This window comes from Eleutherodactylus coqui, chromosome 1 (genome assembly GCF_035609145.1).
Source record: "Eleutherodactylus coqui strain aEleCoq1 chromosome 1, aEleCoq1.hap1, whole genome shotgun sequence".
In the NCBI taxonomy this organism is placed as follows: domain Eukaryota; kingdom Metazoa; phylum Chordata; class Amphibia; order Anura; family Eleutherodactylidae; genus Eleutherodactylus; species Eleutherodactylus coqui.
The window spans coordinates 148,696,941-148,716,964 of NC_089837.1; the positions used below are offsets into that span (position 1 = coordinate 148,696,941).

Here is a 20,024-nt window from a genome sequence, read left to right on the forward strand (position 1 = left end):
CATGCACAGCCTAGGAGAAATTCACATGAAAGCCGTGCGAAACGGAAAACAGTAAGGGAATGTTCACATAGGAAAACGAAAATAATGCTGGATGGGACCAAAAATGAGGTGGATTTTCCCTTACACCACTCACTTCTCTCTTTTAACTGTTGTTCCGATTTCCTCTTCTAGACCATTTTATTAGATTACAGAACAGACAACCAAGTCTGAATCATACTGAAGATGCAGACATAGGGGGATAATTATAAAACTGGCCGGCTTCACATGGACGTATTTGCGTGCATATTTGCATGTGCAATACGCAGAGAACAGAACCTACTGATTTCAATGGGTGTGTTCCCATTTACATATTTTATGTTCACATATCGGTCGCGGAAAAAAAAAAAATACAGCATGCTCTCTTTTTCTGCATATTTGTGCACCAAAGTTCCCCATAGATGTCAATTGGGGGGGTGGGGGGGGGGGAATGCACATGTAGTATGAAAGGAGATGCGTGAAACACTGCGTAATTGCGCAAAGAAAAAAATGGCATCTGGGACTAATTAGCCATTTCAATCAGTGCGCTTTTGTTTGCCGCACGCAAATAAACAGGCCTTACAGAGGCAAAGAGTACAATAAAATACGCCATTGAGCTTGCAGTAAGCATTGTTCATTTCACAAATATGTAGCACAAATACACGCAAATCCGCCCGTGTGAAGCCGGCCTAAAAGAAAAACCCATCTGTGTTGCCCATCACAACACAGATTTTATTTTGGGAATATTCCTCATATTTCAAGTACGCTTGGAGCGTGGAAAGTAGGACTTAGGAGAGGTAAAATACAGCCAGCCAGTAGTGGGAGGGATGGGGCAGACAGCAGCACTGCCCAGTACTACAGTCCTGGTTTCCACTCTGAGCATGCTTGGAGTGCAATGATGAATATGCCCTTCGTATTCTGCTCTTGAAAAATGAAAGCTGTGCTGTGATTGGTTGCTATGAGCAATAAAGGCAGTTTTACTTTTAGACAGTTATATAAAAAATGTCCCATAACCCGCAGCACATTGTCAGTGTAGATCACAACTTCTCTATGGTTGCCTCTTAGGCCTGGGCAACTTTACTCGTAAGAAGTTGATAATACTGTACAGCAAATGTGATAACTAAACTGCTTCTGCAACTGTAATAGAGTGAAAGAACAAAACAGTCAATCAATGTCCACTCATTCTGTGAATTGCAATATTGATTTTTGCATTTACATTACACAGATTTATTACTGAAACCAAAGCCCATATGGATCATTAAGGGCCCACTTACATGGGTGTATTTCACGGTCAACAAGCAGACACATTATAGCCTATGTCAAAGGGGTTATGTGGTTTCCAATGAAAAATGTTTACTGGCAGGGCATGGGTTAAAATAAAAAATAGGGCACAATCACCTGTCATTGGCCCCCAGGGCATCGCTAACCAGCTCCACTGCAGGTGACTGCTGAAGCCAACCACAGCCCACAGTATCACCTTCCGAACCCCTAAAAACAGTGCTCACATACTGGGTGCCATGATGCCAGCAGTTCACTGGTCTCTGCTTAGCCGTAGCGATCAACTCAGGGTGCTTTTCACATGGGGAGGAATACTCTGTAGGACACAGCAATATCCGTACCAAAATCCACACGTATAATGTGCAAATTTTGATGCAGCTTTGAAAATGGTTGAATTCTGACGGCAAAACCTACATTTAAGCTGCCTTTACGCGGGCGATAAAATCGCGTGGGATTAGTGTGTTGCAAGATGCACAAACCTCGCACAAATATGAACCCTATTCTTTTGATTGGGGTCATACACATGAGCAATATTTTCCTGCATGACACTGCAATGCAATGCAGTAAAAAGAATCGCGGCATGTTCTATCTTTCTGCGTGCTCTCGCATCCCAGCGCCCATTGTTTTCACACATCAGGATTTTTAATCAGTATTGTTGTGAGCCAAAACCAGGAGCGGGTCCAAAATACAGGAGAAATGCAAATCTTTCCATTATACTTTCTCTCTGTACCTTTCACTCCAGGCTTACAATAGGCCGGGCTCACACGACCGGGTCAGATTCCGCATGTGGAAAGCCTGCAGTAGATTCTGGCTGTAAGCCTGGTCGATCACCCTGAGTACCTCCCTTAACTGTATTACGGATGAGGCTCGCAGGCGGTAATGCGCAGTACAGTTTTTTTTTTCTTTTGATTGTTTGTATTCACCGCGCCGTTGCTTAGCGATGACGCGTGTACCCGCAGTCCATAGGCAATATTAATTCCGCTGTAAAATAGAGCATGCTGCGATTTTTCTTCCCAAAGCAGAATACGCAATTCATATCTGCGAGTGTGAAGGAAATTTTGAAAATACATGCCTTTCAATGTCCGCGTTTTACCATTGAAAGTCCACTCGGACACCAATCGCAGAATCTGCAATCCAAATCCGCTCGTGTGAGCCCGGCATTAGCTGGTTAATGTAAAAGTTTCACTTAGTTTAATAACCACTGACAGCAAATAACAATTCACTCAGCTGATTTAAGTGGAGTAAATGGTTTTATTTCTAGTTATAGTAAATGACAGCTTGCATTTTTCATCGATGGAATGAAGTAACTTAAAAAACACTTCAACAGACAAATGACAGTAAATGTATGAAGGACATGAAATATGGTTAGAAGTTGTTGTGTAGAATTAGAATTGTACTGGGTATATTGAAGAATAGACAAGCAGGTGACTTGGTGTATTATGTAGGAGTCCTGTATGGATACAAATTATACTAATATACTATTTGTTATTGTTCACACATATGAAACAGATATCTAAACACAAGGATACATATACATTGTATTTGTTGTATCTGTGTCATGACGTGCTACAGTAGCACACAGTAATGTACCAAGGCGACTGGCTTTCAGTATGGTCATAATACAGTAGAAATGACCTAACAGCAGCATAAACAGCCAGACATTATTACAATTGTTTGCATAAACCTTCATAAATATCTTAATGGGACAGATATGAAGATGTAAATTCCCAGCAATACATTTCCCATGTAGCACTGTCTAAATGTCCAACAAAAAGTAGAAGAAAGTATGCGTACGTACACTTTCTGGCGGCATATTCAAGATTAAGGCTCCTTCCAAGGAAATAATGATATGACGCCATCTCTCCTTCTGTTATTCGAACCAAAGTGAACAGCTTTACATTTTTTGGCATCTGCTGGCCACATCTTGAACACCAGTATGCCATAGACAGAGGAAGACGGAGCTGTGATGCATAGCCTGCCCTGCACACAGTCTTATTCTCAAGCCAGGCACTTATCTCCCTTAAGACTACAGGAGGAAAGATTATTTAGAGACAACTCACTGCTGATGCTGGTTAATACCTTGACAGCTTAATGGCTCTTGTGTTTTCCTTCTAATGTCAGTGATCTTTCTAAAAGAAGCACAAGCTTTGCTATAAAAGTCCAATGTGGGACATCTGCTAAATTCTGGACCTGGTAGGATGGTACAGTGGATATAATAATAATCTTTATTTGTATATCGTCAACTTATTCCGCAGCGCTTTTAGAACACGGGAGCGCAGACAGTACAACAGTTACACGTAGTAATCACATTAATAGGAAACAGTTACATATAGTGTTCAGGTTTATAGGGAACAATAGGGGTTAGGGGAGGGCATGCACCAACAAACTTACATACAAAAAGGAGAGGGTGATGCAGGAGGTACAGGGAAAGGAGGTATACATGGTAGGCAAAGTGGAGAGTGTGGGGTACCCAAGGTAGACAATAGTCCAGGTGTGCAGTGGGAGGGGCAGACGGCATGTTGTAGAGGGTGAGGGGGGATTTGGAAAACTTTTTTGAAGAGGTGTTCCTTGAAAATGGCCATATGCTTACTGATACAGGAGGGCAAATATGTGCACCAACCTCAGCATGCAGGTAGCCAAACTGCTTGTATGAGTATCTGTCTCAACGGTGTCCTCCACAGGTGTAACTTGACTCCCTCGTTTGGCAGTTTGGCTGCCTGCATGTTGAGGTGGTGTACATATTTGCCCTCCTGTGTCAGTAAATATATGGCCATTTTCAGTGATTATTTGTTTCTATATTTCCCTTTTCTGTGATACTTTTTAAGAGGTGAGCTTGAAGGCACGTCTGAAGTTCCGTGCATTGTTAAGATATTTTGGGTTAGTGCATTCCAGAGAACAGGTGCAGCTCTGGAGAGGTCCTGGAGGCGGGCATGACAGGTTCGTATTAGAGGGGTGTTTAGTCTGAGTGTGTTAGCTGAATGAAGTGCACAGCATGAGTGATGTATAGACAGGAGGGAAGTGATGTACAGTGGTGCAGCACCATGGAGAACTTTATTGGTGAGGGTGATGAGTTTGAATTAAGTTCTGTGGAATGGGCAGAGGTTTTGGAGAAGCGGCTTGACACGAAGAGGAGTCTAGCTGCTGCATTTAATATGGATTGAAGAAGGGAGAGCCTGGTGCGGGGAAGGCCAACAAGTAGCAAATTGCAGTAGTCGATCGAGCCTATATAAAAACAACAATTTGTGCTGGATACAAAATGATAGAAAATGCATATAAGGACTGTAACTGCCATGGGGCCCATAAATAATGCATGTTCCAGCTCTGTTTGGGAGCAACTCCTTTTTAAATGCTCGTCCATTGGTTTCTATATTAAAGAAGATTTAAATCTCAAAAGCATACATACCATAACAAGAGCAATAAGGGACCTTTCACATATTTCTCCAAGACACACCTAAAGATGCAGAAAATTCTACACCAAAATCCGCTTGTATACATGTAAGTTATGGAGCAGAAACCCCCAGCAGCAGATTAACCTCTTAAGGCCATGGCCTATTTTGGGCATAAGAACGCAACGATTTTTGGAGATTTTCATCTCCACTTTTCAACAGCCATAACCTTTTTATTTTTCCATTGCCACTGCCATATGAGGGCTTGTTTTTTGAGTGGTGAACAGTAGTTTTCATTGGTGCCATTTTGGGGTACATAGACTATATTGTAAAACTTTTATACATTTTTTTTTATGATAGCAGGGAGAGAAAACGCATAAATTCTGCCATTGTTTTTTTTTTTTTATAGTGTTAATCATGCAGTATAAATGACATAATACATTTTTTCTGCAGTTAGGTACGATTACAACGATACCAAAGTTTTTTGTTTTTTTTATAGGTTTTACCACTTTTCAGCAATAAAAACCCTTTTTTGGATTTTTTTTTCTAAATCGCTGCATTTAAAGTCCTATAACTTTTTTATTTTTCTATGTATGACGCTCTGTTAGGGCTTGTTTTTTGTGTGACGAGCTGTAGTTTTTATTGGTACCATATTGGAGAGCATACGTTTTTTTTGATCACTTCTATTGTGTTTTTCTGGGAGGCAAAATGAAGAAAAAAAAGCATTTTGCCTGTTGCCATCGCAACCCGTCGGCCCTTTGCGATTACATCGCGGAAGTTCGATGATGTGACAGAGGGAGCGTGCTCCCTCTGTAAGCCCTTTACATGCCGTGATCTACATAGATCGCGGCATGTAAGGGGTTAACAGCAGAGGTCGCTGTCCCGATGCAACCCCAGTGTTGCAGTGGGAGGACGGCTATTGGTGACAGCTGGCTTCTGCTGCTGGATAGCGCAGGATCTCTTCTGATCTCGCACTATCCACAGGGCATTAAGTACCACACTGCCAGGACATAGAGTTACGCCCTGTGGCGGGAAGGGCTTAAGCAACTTTTCACACAGGACAAAATTGTCTGCAGGATGCAGCGCCGATGAGAATTATGTCAATTAGTGCAGATTCTGTTGCATTTTTAGGGTGCCTACCCACTTGCGATTTTTTTTCCTGTGATGTTTTGTGTTTTTTCTCAAGAGCAATTAGTATAGAATGTGTTCTTGTCCATCTGGGGTTTTTTTTCCGTTTCGTGGGGTTTTTTCACATAGGAACTGTCAGTTGCATATGTCTCCATATTTTTCTCTTAATGCACCCATGATTGTCAATGGAGGGCTGCAAAAGACGCGCAAAAAAAGCGCAAAAACGCCACGTTTTTCACGTGCGGAAATTGGCAACGCAAGTGGGTAGGCGCCCTTAACTGCGGAATGTATATTGTGAAACTTCTTGCAAAATTTCTTGTGTTTTATTCCGTAGCCTTCAATTGTGCAATTACATCTCCTGTATATTAGAAATCAACAACGGGGCGGAGCCTGGCCGGAGATGTAGATAGTCGCATCTCAGAGTAGCTCCTGCAAGATCCGACATTCCCATCCTGTTAACGGGACCCAGAGACGCCGAAAGGCAATCAAAAAGCAGCGGAGGCACAGTAGCAAGCTCCGGAGACAGAACAGACAGCAGCAGAGTTAATGATGCGAGGCAAGGAGCGGGGGAAGGCAGATGAAGCCGGCGGCAGGCAGAAACAACATGGCGCCGGAGGGAGGGAGCCGAGAACGCTCATACCGCGGCCCAGCACAAACAATGCAGACACAGCACGTAAACTGGCAAGGTATGCCAGGGAGGAGGGGGGCAGAAAACAGGACTCCATAAGCCCAAAACAACAGAGGGGAGAGCGGGAGAGCCCACAGAGAAGCACTCAAACGGAGGGAGCAGGAGGGGAGGAAGAAACTGCAGACACAGTACATGCAGAAAGTGAAAGTCAAAAGGAAAGAGCAGACAAAGCAAACACAACAACGGACCCTGCTAAACACAGCAAGGACAAGGAAAAACAAAATAGTCTACATGCTGTACAAGATCATGCTGGAAATAAGCAGGAAGTCACAAGTCAGGCAGACAACCCCAACTACAAAAATAAAGGTGCAAACAGTGTCAATCCAGACGAACACTACACAGAAGACAGCATGAATAATGCAAGCAGCCCAGGCATATGCACGCACAGCGCAAATCACACAGACACCTCAGAAAGCACTATACGAGACACCTCCCAAAGTGCAGAAGATGCCGCCAAAAAAGATCAAAGGCAGGAGGACGAAAGGTGCGCCAGGGAGCCTACGTTGAAAGAAATATTCAGCGAAATCACTAAAGGCAACGCATCACTGAACAACCTTAATATGCAGATGGGGGCAATGCAAAGTAATGTAAACCTGCTACGGCAAGATATGAGGAAAATATCAGAGCGTCTGACAGAAACTGAACAACGTATAAGCGACGTAGAAGACGCAATACAGCCGATGCAGCGAGACGTGGAAAAAAATCTGCATGACATACAATATCTACAGAACAAGGTAGACGACCTAGAAAATAGGTCAAGAAGGAACAACGTGCGGATTGTGGGCCTCCCAGAAAAGACGGAAGGAAGAAACCCTGCAGAATTTTTTGAAACATGGCTGCCCGAACTGTTCGGAAGAAACACTCTAACTGCAATGTTTGCAGTCGAAAGAGCCCACCGTGTACCGACACGACCCCTCCCCCTGGGGGCTCCAGCCAGACCGATACTCATCAAAGTACTGCATTACAGAGACCGTGATACCATACTCCAAAAGGCCCGCGAAAAGGGTGAAATCCAATATAATGGCGTGAAAGTCTCCTTCTATCCAGATTTCTCCACGGAAATACAAAAGAAGCGAGCAACATTTGTAGAAATAAAAAGACGACTGCGAAACCTACAAGTGCCCTACGGGATGCTGTACCCGGCTAAACTGAGAGTGGCGGCGCTGGGTACGACACAATTCTTTGAAAACCCAAAAGATGCAGGTGCCTGGATAGATCAAAATGAAGAACAGATTCGGATGGGAAGATCACCGCGCAAGACACCATGAAGAGGCTACACCCAAAGAAACGTTCATGCAAAGGGAACCGAAAATTTCTGAAAGGAGCTCCTGGGACGACAGGATGCATCGCGTAGGAGAATGGAGGACTGGTACCCCGATCCGATGAGACAACGGATCAGTGAGTTACATGTTGGGGGTGTCTGTTGTTTGGTCTCTCTCTCGCATATTAGGGGAATATTAGATAAGATACAGTTAAAAGGGATAAGGTTAAACGATAGAAAAATGATTCAGGGTGGGATAAGGGGAAGAAATGTCAACGTAAATGTACAAATGATAAATGTGTTGCAAATAACGAAAATATGTATAGTAAATGTGGATAAATGTCTGTACTGGGGGATGTGGGGGACCAAACCAAAATGTTACTGGAGAAGCCCTATGCGGAGAACAAACAGTAATACACATACACATATACGGGGCGACGCGGGCGAGACACAAATACAGAGATGGGGACCCTCCCAGTGCGACTCACTCATAAAAACAAAAAGGGGTGGAGGCGCCCAGAAAATAATAACCCTGCGGAAAACAAAAAACAAGGAAAATGGGTAGTAGGATAAGGGTCGTATCGTGGAACGTGAGAGGTATGAGTGACCAGACAAAACGATCAGCAGTACTGCAAGTCATCAAGGAACAAGGCCCGGCTATTATATGCTTGCAGGAAACACATTTATCAAAAGAAAATACGGACACGTTCAAAATAGGGGGGATGGGTCAGAGCTTCCACTCCACACACACGAGGTATTCCAGGGGGGTCAGCATAGTGATACACAGAAATATACCGTTTAAATGTCTCTCACGAAAAATTGACCCAGAAGGCCGCTTTATATGCCTACACTGCAGAATATACAACTACACATGCATTATAGCTTCAGTATATATCCCGCCACCATATAATAACATGATAATGAGGCAAGTTATAGGTTTCATAACAGATAAACCGGACATTCCAGTCCTTATCATAGGCGACTTTAATTCGGTCATTAACCCTGCACAGGACAGACTAAGGGCAGGAAACGCAAACGAAGAAAGGAACCTGACACCACTAGGTAAACTAATAAACGAGATATCATTGATAGACATATGGAGAACACGGCACCCCACAAACAAACAATACTCCTGCTACTCATCCACATACCAATGCTTATCTAGAATAGACCTAGCGGTAGGGAATATTCAGATATATAGAGATATAACCTCGATAGAATATCTACCAAGAGTTGTTTCTGACCACTCCATCCTACGTCTGGACATACAGCACAGTAACACTGTGAGTCATTCCCAAAAAAGATGGAATCTGAACTCGCACTGGCTAAACATATTAAACAAGGAAATAGTGAAAAAAACACTAGAGAAATACTTCATATTAAATAAGGATACCACAAGTATGACGATTTGCTGGGAGGCCATGAAGGCATATATGAGGGGGGTATACATACAGCAAATCACACAGGCAAAAAAAGGACATAGAGAAAGAGGGCAAAAAATACGAGACAAACTAAAAGAATCAGAAGAAAATTACATAAAAGAGAAAACTATAACAACACTCAACCTATGGAAACAGGCCCAAGAGGCCCTTAATAAATACGTCCTAGAAACGGCAGCCACTAAAAATGGGTTCAGGAAACAGACATATTATGAGGAGGGAGAAAAAACGGGACATATGCTGGCAGTTATAGCCCGAGCACAAACTAGCCCCACATACATCATTGAACTAAAAGACGCACAAGGCGAGATAGTCAGGGACGCAACATCCATAAGAGAGATTGCACGGGAATTTTACTCCTCTCTGTATTCCTCGAAACTGGAAAAAACGGTAGAACAAATCGAGGAATACTTGGCGGATATAAGAACACATAAATTGACGGAGGAACAGAGAGAGTTTCTAGATGCACCAATAGACTTGGAGGAGATGCAAGAGGCAGTAAAAGATATGCAAAATAACAAGGCCCCAGGGGAGGATGGTCTCCCAATAGAATTTTACAAACAACATGCAGACACTTTATTACCACAACTCCTGGAGACATGGGCGGGGGCGGAAAAGGAAGGGGAACTACCACAAACAATGCGAAAAGCAAAAATAATAATTCTGTTAAAACCAGAAAAGGACCCCCTGTTGATGGACTCGTATAGGCCGATATCGCTGTTAAACGCGGATGTCAAAATTATAGCAAAAGTTTTAGCCAAGCGGCTATCACAAGTGGCATCCACCTTGGTGCATCCAGACCAGAGTGGGTTTATACCAGCAAGATCAACGGCAACGAACATCCGTAGAGTATTTCTAAACCTACAAATACCCGTAGATAATACCGGAGACAGAATCATATGCTCACTGGACGCGGCCAAGGCGTTTGATAGCGTTGAGTGGCAATACCTGTGGAAGGTACTAGAAAAAATGGGCTGTGGCCCAATATTTGTGAGACGAGTAAAACTCCTATATGCTAGAGCGGAGGCGGATGTGTCCATCAACGGGGGGTCATCAGAAACATTCCCACTACATAGAGGGACAAGGCAGGGATGCCCACTATCGCCACTCCTGTTTGCACTTGCAATAGAGCCCCTAGCATGCAAAATTCGGTCACACCAGGAAATAGTGGGATTCATAAGAGGAAACATGGAGGAGAAAATCGCTTTGTATGCAGACGACATGTTATTATTTTTAGGGGACAGGGAAAAATCTTTAGAAACCACGATGCAAACAATAAAAGAATTTGGAGCCTTCTCAGGACTCGCTATCAATTGGACCAAATCCGAAATACTATCAATAGACACCCCAGACATGCAAGTTGCCAACAGAGAATTAACCCTGAAATGCACCCCAACAATTAAATATCTGGGAGTTAAAATTACGAAAGAGGTCAGTGAGTACGGGAAAATAAACCTGGAACCACTTATGGAAAAATGGAAACAAAAACTTCACGTATGGAAAAAACTACCCATGACAATCATAGGAAGAGTGAATCTTATAAAAATGATATGGATGCCCCAATTACTGTATCTAATACACAACTCCCCACACTGGATAACACAAAAATTTTTCCACAAGGCCAAGGGACTGTTTAGAGAACTCATATGGGGAGGGAAGACACCTAGGATAAAATTAGAACTGCTATACAATTCAAAAGAAAAGGGAGGATTAGCCTTGCCCAATCCGTTCTCGTACTTCATGGCCTCCCAGCTGCAACATCTCAGGGGATGGGAGACAGAAGAAACACACGACGCTAGTTTCAGAATCCTTAAAAATCTCTTTAACGGATCACATTTGTTTGAAACCCTGGAACGTGGAGCGTTTAAAAAAAACGGTCAAAGTGCCCCCACGCTATTATTGATACATAAAATATGGTGGAAGACCAGAAACATGCTTGATATAAAAAACTGCACACAACATACCCCCATATGGAATAACCCGCACCTGCCAGAAATCAACAAGCTAAAAGGATTCCAAGGGTGGAAAGACAGGGGAGTTAGGAGAATGGACCAGATACTGGAGGGGGGGGAACTAAAAACCTTCGAGCAGTTAAGGCAAAACCACGACATCCCCAATAGTGACTTTTACAAATATCTGCAACTTAGACACGCTATACAAGCGGAAAAAAACACGGCGGAAATAACAATGGTAATAAATATAGTAGCGGACATAATAGGAAAAGCCACCACCACAGCGGGGAAAATATCTGTACTATATTCCCATATACAGGACACGGTCAATGCACACAACCCGTTATCAACAAGAGCAAAATGGGAGGCAGACATAGGGCCCATTGAGGAGTCGCACTGGGAGGAAATCCTACAAATGACACCCAAGCTATCTCTGAGCGAATCACACAGAGTCTCACAAATATTTCTAATACACAGAGTGTACCGCACCCCGGCCTTCTTACACAATATAGGAATGAGAACCTCCCCGATATGTGTAAGGTGCAAAACCCACACGGCGGACCTAATCCACATGCTATGGCGATGTCCGAAATTGCACAGATATTGGATGGGAATAAGAAATGCAATTAACGCGGCATTTGGCATACGTATGGACTTTACACCATACGTGTGCATTCTGGGATACATACAGGATCTAACATTAGATGATCATGAAAAACTAGCGGTAGCCAGACTATTGTATATAGCCAGAAAAACAATAGCCCAGCGCTGGTTGGACGAAGAACCTCCCACGCTGGGAGAATTCAAAAATAAGGTCAACCAAATTTTACCGTGGGAAAGGAGTATTTACACTAAGCGTAAGACCAGTCAAAAATATCAGGACATATGGCTGAGATGGATACACGCCCAGAGCAGTAATGTTGGATCAAATACATAGGGAGTGGTGAGCCGTGTGGGGAGGCACCAGTAAACCGGGGATTTACTAAGACATAACAACGTATGTAATGGATATATATAAAGTTTATTGGGAAATGTAGAACAAATTACAGACTCGATATACAATAAAATAAAGTGGTAAGGAGTAATAGGGAAAAGTTAAGAAACGAGGGATTGGAGAGAGAGAGACCGGGCAACGGGCAAAAGAAATATGACCCCCCCTCGAATGCAACAAAAAATCTAACCCTGAATCAATAAAAGAAAACAGCAAGAAGATAAGCAACACGAAGACCAAAGAAGAAAACAAATATACGTTACAAGAACTGTTATTATTGTTTACGACACAACACTGTGTTCATTCAGAGACAGTTTACCCAAAGAACAGAACGTTGAGAGAGAGAGATCTTAGGGGGGATGGGGGAGGGAGGGGGGTGAGGGGAAGGGGGTGGGTGAGAGGGGGAGGGGGAGGGAGGGAGGGGAAACCAAAGATTTGTTAAAAAAAATGTTTTAAAATATGCAAAAGGTGAAAAAGTTTAATAAAAAATACTTTAATTTAAAAAAAAAAAAAGAAATCAACAACAGTTCTGCTAGAAGTCCTTAATTCCGCAGCAGAAAGCTTTTCCAATGCTGTTTTGAAGTGAAGACGTGCATATTTTAACAGGTGCGGAATTAAAGTGTCATAGGGATAACATTGATTTCAATGGCTTCGTTCAGACAAACATGTTTCTGCCGCGCAAAATCTTCAAACGAGAAAAGACAGGATCTGCCCTATCTTTGTCCATGTTATGCAGAAAGCTACTACAAAAGTCTACAGCAGCTTAAAAAAGGGAGGGGAAGGGAGTTACGCTTCGTTCAACACAGGGAAAAGAAGACAGCTGGCCCTAATTTGGCATTTAATTGCCATTCTATTCCAGGGTGTGACACGCGAGCATGTGAAATGGCATTTCAAGCACAAAAATAACAGTACTATATGCTACCACATACGTATCAGCCTGTTTCTTGTCATCTCCCAACCTAGTTGTCTACAACATGTTTACAAATATCTGAAGGGCTGGCACAGCACGGAGGGATCAGCCCTGTTCTCATTTTCACAAGGAAAGACTAGAAGCAATGGGATAAAACTGAAAGGGAGGAGACACAGATTAGATATCAGAAAAAACTTTCTGACAGTGAGGGTGATCAATGAGTGGAACAGGTTACCACGGGAGGTGGAGAGTTCTCCTTCAATGGAAGTGTTCAAACAGAGGCTGGACAAATATCTGTCTGGGATGATTTAGTGAATCCTGCATTGAGCACGGGGTTGGACCCGATGACCCTGGAGGTTCCAACTCTACCATTCTATGATTCTAGTTCATGTGCAAATATGTTCTGTAGCGGCGAACGTATTTGTGCATACGCTCGTCTGAAAGTGCCCTCAAGCAGAAATATCCATTTGTCCTTATTTTGTCCCGTGTGAAAGGTCCCTAAGTATGCTTTCACACAAGGCAGAATAATCTGCAGCAATGTTGCATAATATGTCCTTCTGTGAAATATTCAGCACCAAAATCCACACTGCTAATGTGTGGATTTTCATGCAGAATTAAAAATGGCAGAATTCTACTGGCAATTCTACATCTAAATCTGGAATTACATGTGCGAATTTTGGTGCCGAATTCAAGTATGGCATATTCCGAAATGCTTTTGCCGAATATTTGGTCCCACGTGAAAGGTAAATTCTGCACCAGAATAGACACAGCTTTGTGCTGATTTTGATGTGGAATGAAAATGACTTAAAGGGGTATTCTTGAGAGCATACTACCAATGACCTATCCTCAGGATAGGTCATCAATAGTTGATTGGCTGGCATCTGTCGCTTGGGACCTTGACCAATCAGCTTATTGTGCTCAAGCTTACAGTGCCGCAAATACACAGGAGTTGAAGCTGAAGCTGCGGAAGTCTCTGCTCCGACCTCTGTGAAGTGTCCGGCCATGTACCTGCAGGCATGACTGCCATTGATTCTAATGAGAGCTGCACTTGCCAACCATGTGAATGAGCACTTATGGTGGAAACACACAGTGTGAATGGCTACATGCAGCCAAATCATGGCCAAGTAAGAGTAGCCTACTGTGGCACCCCATATAATAGGACCTCTCTGTAGCTTCAGTTAGAGCCCTCTTACACATGACAATTATCGCTCTCCTGTGGGGTTCTGAACAACAATCGTCCTATGTAACAGCCTGCAGAAAGTGAACGACTGGACGAGAAACGTCCAATTGTTTACTTCAAGCAGCTTAGAAGATGAATGACTTTCGTTCTGTGTAAGCAGAAGCCGTTCAGTATTGAACGGCCACTGCTTACAGCGAATGGAGAGCGGTGGGTGGAGAGCAGGGAGAGAACTCTCCTCCAGCCACCCCAGCCCTCTGCTGGCCATTATGTGAGCGATCCAGCGATGCTCGCTCCGGTGCAGAGCGAGCATCACAGGTACAGGTGTTGGGCATCCTTATCCACCCGAGTGTTTTATAGTGGCGATTTTGCCGGGATAAAATGCTGGCCCAAAAACATGACCCTCGAACGCATTGGATTCCAATGCATTCATATAGATGGGTGATTTTGCGCCGGGTAAAATTGGCCATCTGTAAAAAATATCACACAAGGTGCCAATTCCATGGCCTGCTTTTACACGCGGCCAGAAAAGATAGGGCTTGTCCTATCTTTTGGCCAGGATTAGCCAATGGGATATGGTATATACACTGCACCCGGCTGTCTGAATGGGCGAGAAAATGGGAGATGCAGCCGCGACTTGGTCCAAAAACCGTTTAGCTGCTCCAAAAACAGAACAGAGAGAAGGAAAGCCCTAACGGAGCCTTAATGCAGGTCTGAACAAGCCTTGATTAGAATATAATAGTAACAGTTATCTTCTGCAGCACTTTACAAATCAGAGGGTACATGTATGGGCATCAAACATTACTCAGTAACAAACTAATGAAGAAGTGTGAGGGCCCTGCTAGCAAGACTCAATGTTTACCAAAGCAGTGCATATGTAACTGGGAAAATTCTCTTTGATCCTTTTAATAAAAAGAAAGTAAAGCTGCTTCACAAATAACCGTTGCTGCAGGGAGAAATCCAGCATCAGAACTGATCCTATAGGGATCAGTTCTTGTATTAGTTTCCCTCCCTACATTTCTGTACCACACCAGAGGGAAAGAAAGGTGGATTGCTGGACATATGTGAGGAGGAGCTAAATAACACTGATCTATTCTAGACCATCAAATTCCCAGTCTAGACATTTCTAGCCTTCAGTACCTCTCCTGCAAGAACCTAATAACCCCTTTGTTTAAAATGCACACATGCATAGCATCAGTAAGAGGTAATTAATAAGATAGGGGTTGTCCCGCGGCAGCAAGTGGATCTATACACTTCTGTATGGCCATATTAATGCACTTTGTAATGTACATTGTGCATTAATTATGAGCCATACAGAAGTTATAAAAAGTTTTTCACTTACCTGCTCCGCTGCTGGCGTCCTCGTCTCCATGGTTGCCGTCTAATTTTCGCCGTCTAAAATGGTCGAATGGCCAAATTAGACGCGCTTGCGCAGTCCGGGTCTTCTGCTTTTCTGAATGGGGCTCCGTGTAGCTCCGCCCCGTCACGTGCCGATTCCAGCCAATCAGGAGGCTGGAATCGGCAATGGACCGCACAGAAGCCCTGCGGTCCACCGAGGGAGAAGATGCCGGCGGCCATCTTCACCGGGTAAGTAAGAAGTCACCGGAGCGCGGGGATTCAGGAGCGAGCATTGCTTTTATCGAGTACCTGTCCGCTCAAGATGAAAGTTTCGGGTGGCGGTGCGGGGGAGCGGTGAGTAGCGGCTGTCAGCAGGAGGGAGCGGGGGGAAGAGAGGGAGAGAGAGATCTCCCCTCCGATCTTCTCCGCTCTCCCCCGCAGCTCCCTGCCTGCCACCGGCACCCGAACCTTTCGTCTCGAGCGGGCAGGTACTCGCTAAAGGCAATGCTTGCTCGAGCAATTGCCTTTAGCGAGTATACTCGCTCATCTCTGCATCCCATGTCTGTCAGCCTGAAAGTTAAAGGGACCTTTCACACAGGACGAAATGTTCCACAATAGCACGCAAATACGCATATGCTCATGTGAATCTGGCCTTAATATCTCTTAAGGCACACATTTGGCAGTATATATTTTTTGCACTGTAATGTTAAGGGGTTATTCATACGTGCGTATATCAGCCGGCGGTTTTCACGGTCGGCCAATATACGCTACCATCTGATGTATTGAATTCCAATGCATCAGATCACACAGGCGTATTTCTGTGGCGTAAAAGCACCGGGAAGGAAGGATAGTCCTGGAACTACCTTCCTGGCCTGAGTACAGCCATTGACATAGACTCCTATTGGAGCCAATGACAGCAGTCGGAGAAGGGAGGTGGGAGGTAGTTTAGCAGTGTGACTGCTAAACTCCCTCCCCCTTCTCTTCTCCTCTCCGCCCCTTGCCGCTGTTTGGTGTGATGGGACAGAGCCAAGCTCCACCCCACCCCTCCCATTTCTGGCTGCAGACAAGAGTCGGGAGCTTAGCTCCGCCCACCTCAAATTGCAAACAGCTGGAGGGGAGGAGAGAGGAGGGGAGGCGGTGAGAGGGAGAGAAGAGGGAGCTCTGCTAAGCTATCTTCCCCTGCCCGACAGCATATACGCCAAGCCCGTGCATCACATGATAGCCAGCTGATATTCGCTCGTGTGAATAAGCCCTAAATGTAAGATGTGCTCTAATGAGACACAGGAAAAAAAGTTTACAAAATTAAATAAAATGAATGATTATAAAAAATACACTATAACACAAAAAAATACAACTAAGGCCAGTTTCACATCTGCGTTGGAGGTTCCACTGCAGATCTGTCTTAAAATACCTGGAAATAAAAACACTGCATGCAGCACAGTGGGGCAGCTGAGCAGAAACAGAACAGACCGCATCGGTTTTTTTTTTTTTTTCAACCCCTACCCCGTTCGGCGCGAGACAACCCCGATGCAGGGGTTAAAAAAGAACACCGGAGAGTGCTTACCTGAATCCCCGCGCTCCGGTGACTTCTTACTTACCTGCTGAAGATGGCCGCCGGGATCCTCTCCCTCGGTGGACCGCAGGGCTTCTGTGCGGTCCATTGCCGATTCCAGCCTCCTGATTGGCTGGAATCGGCACGTGACGGGGCGGAGCTACACGGAGCCGGCATCCTGCACGAGCGGCCCCATTGAGAAAAGAAGAAGACCCGGACTGCGCAAGCGCGGCTAATTTGGCCATTAGACGGCGAAAGTTAGTCGGCTCCATGGAAACGAAGACGCTAGCAACGGAGCAGGTAAGTGAAAAACTTCTTATAACTTCTGTATGGCTCATAATTAATGCACAATGTACATTACAAAGTGCATTAATATGGCCATACAGAAGTGTATAGACCCACTTGCTGCCGCGGGACAACCCCTAAGGCCTCATGTCCACCTGAAAAATACAATCCGCGCAGAATCTGCTGTGGATTTCCACGGCGGATTCCGCGTGGATTTGCTTTAAATGGTATTTTTTTTGCATGCATATATCCGCACACATTGCTATCAATGTGATAGCAATGTTGCCGATCTGCGCTGAATCCACGGCAGAATGGAGCATGCCACGTTTTTTCTCCCGCGCGTGAAAAACGCAATTCTTTTAAAATGCCATCTGCGGGTGCAAAAATCAATTTAATGGACCACGGATGGCCAATGAACCCTATGGGCAAAATCCGCTGCGGAATCCGCAATTCCATTTAGCTGGTGGACATGAGGCCTTAGTGCGGATTCTGTGCAGATCGGCCACATTACTATCACATTGCTATCAATAGGTGCGGATATCCGCATGGAAAAAAAAAACATTTAAAGCAAATCCGCGCGGAATCTTGCAGAAATCTGCGCGGATTGTATTTTTCTAGTGGACATGAGCCCTTATAGTCAGTGGTTCTTCGGTTCCGTCCTGAGACTGAACCATTCAACTGCGGGGATTCCCCTATCCTGCTCCCCGAATGGAGCAGGAAAGCAGAACCCAGAGCGCAAATATGAAACCACCCTAACAAGATTTCTTTTAACACAGATCACTTCTGTTTCACTGTGCTTTGTTTTTAAGGGGTTAAACCACAACACTTGTTCCTGGGCTTTAATTCCAGCTGATGGTAAAATTATGGAGCTTCTGCCTTCTTCTTTTCATGCTACATAGCGCTCAATGAGTGCTATGTAGTGAAGAGAGAAAGCGGAAATGTGTTACTAATTGTATTTGGCCAGGTGATCACAAGACCACCAGGTGCCCCCTGCCAGAGCAGAGCAGATAATTCTGTTAGTGACTATTGTCACACTAGGGGAATGTAGCAGAGGCTTCTAAGGATGTCCCAACTACTGTGGAAATGTGTGAAATAAAGGGGAAAAAAAGGCAATGTGAATGACCCACAGAGGTCTTATATGACATCATGAGGGACACAGATGTTAAAAAAATAGTTACAAAAATAATTTAAAAAAATAAAAGTATATTTATAAAAAAGAAAATGACCAGCTGCCGCCATCCAAAACCACCGCCGTATGTGCCCTGTAATCCTAGACTATAAAAATTATATGTCAAAACGTCAGGAAAAAAAATGAGGACCCCATTCCTGTACTAATTTAATGTAAATATACTAATTTTAAAAATAAACAACTATAAACTTAATAAAAACAACTTTTTTTTTTAGTTTTTTACCCCTAATAAAAAAAATAAAACAAAAATTAAAAAAGTCAGTGAAAGAAGATAACAAAAAACACTGCAAAAATAATTTTGGTAGCTGAATTTAAAAAAAAATAGGCCGGTAATACTACCAGATGGATAAGATCCCTAGAAAAATTTCTGGTCCTTTAGAACCAAAGCAGCCTGGTTCCTTAATAAAAGTCAAGTAACTATTAAACCATACACATACTGTATTAGGTATCTCTGTACTGTGTGAAATGACCCAGCAATAAATTCATAGCATCGATGTAAAGTGCTGCGTAATATTATATGTTATATATATAAAGGTCATTATTATTATCTATTTAGGTGCAAAAAAACGTGAAAAAACCCGCCAGAAGTGCTTTACTACCGTATATGCATTCCGACATCGTTTAGAACGGATTTAAGAACTATCACCTGCAAATGAAGCCCTTCATTCTTTCCTCAATTCCCATAGACATCAATGGACAGGGCCACTCACAAATGCTGCCATCTCTCCATTGCAGTGTATGAAGAATATGGTAGCCAAAGTGAGCAAACAGGGGTCATCAGACCTTCATGACCTCCATCTCCCGAAGATGAGCATACCCCTATAGTCCTCTGCATGGAGGTCAGCCACAGATTAGTCATTGTTTGCTCATTACTGCATTTATATTACATGATTTAATCTTCCTCATTCTTTGGCTGACCTGTAAGTGAATGTAGGCTGGAGACACCAGACACACGGAGCAGGTGCTCGCTGCTGTATAAATAGTTTGGATCAAGGCAAATCCTCAGCCGCTTTATCTCAGCATCACAGGGGGATTATCACTGAGGAAATGGTATTGCACTTTGATGTGGATCACGTGGATGAATGCAGGTAGTGGGGAGAAAGTCAGGTCTTTATACTAAAATGTACCCCTGTTTTTAGTATGTAGCTGCTGCTATACAGGGGTTTACACAGCGCCATCAGCCTTTCGCTATACCAATTAATAACTGCATAAAGTCTGTCTAGCATATTTGCAACTACCAAGGAGGATAGAAGAAGTTTGTCTCACAGCTATACTTTTTGGAGCACTTCAGTGCAGAATATATGACATTAAAGGCCGGGTAAGAAGCTGTAACGAAGGGGTAAGGCCTCCTGCACACGGGCGGATTTGCATTGCGAAATCCGGAGCGGGATTCCACCTCCGGATTCTGCAGCAAATCCAGCCCATAGCATGCTAT

The 20,024-nt window shown here is 43.8% G+C and overlaps 1 protein-coding gene across 1 annotated transcript in view; it reads right to left on the reverse strand.

Annotated features, from left to right (window-relative positions):
* MCF2L2 (MCF.2 cell line derived transforming sequence-like 2) overlaps positions 1 to 20,024 on the reverse strand; it is a 275,394-nt gene that overhangs the window by 233,274 nt on the left and 22,096 nt on the right. The gene's annotated exons all lie outside the window — the stretch shown is intronic.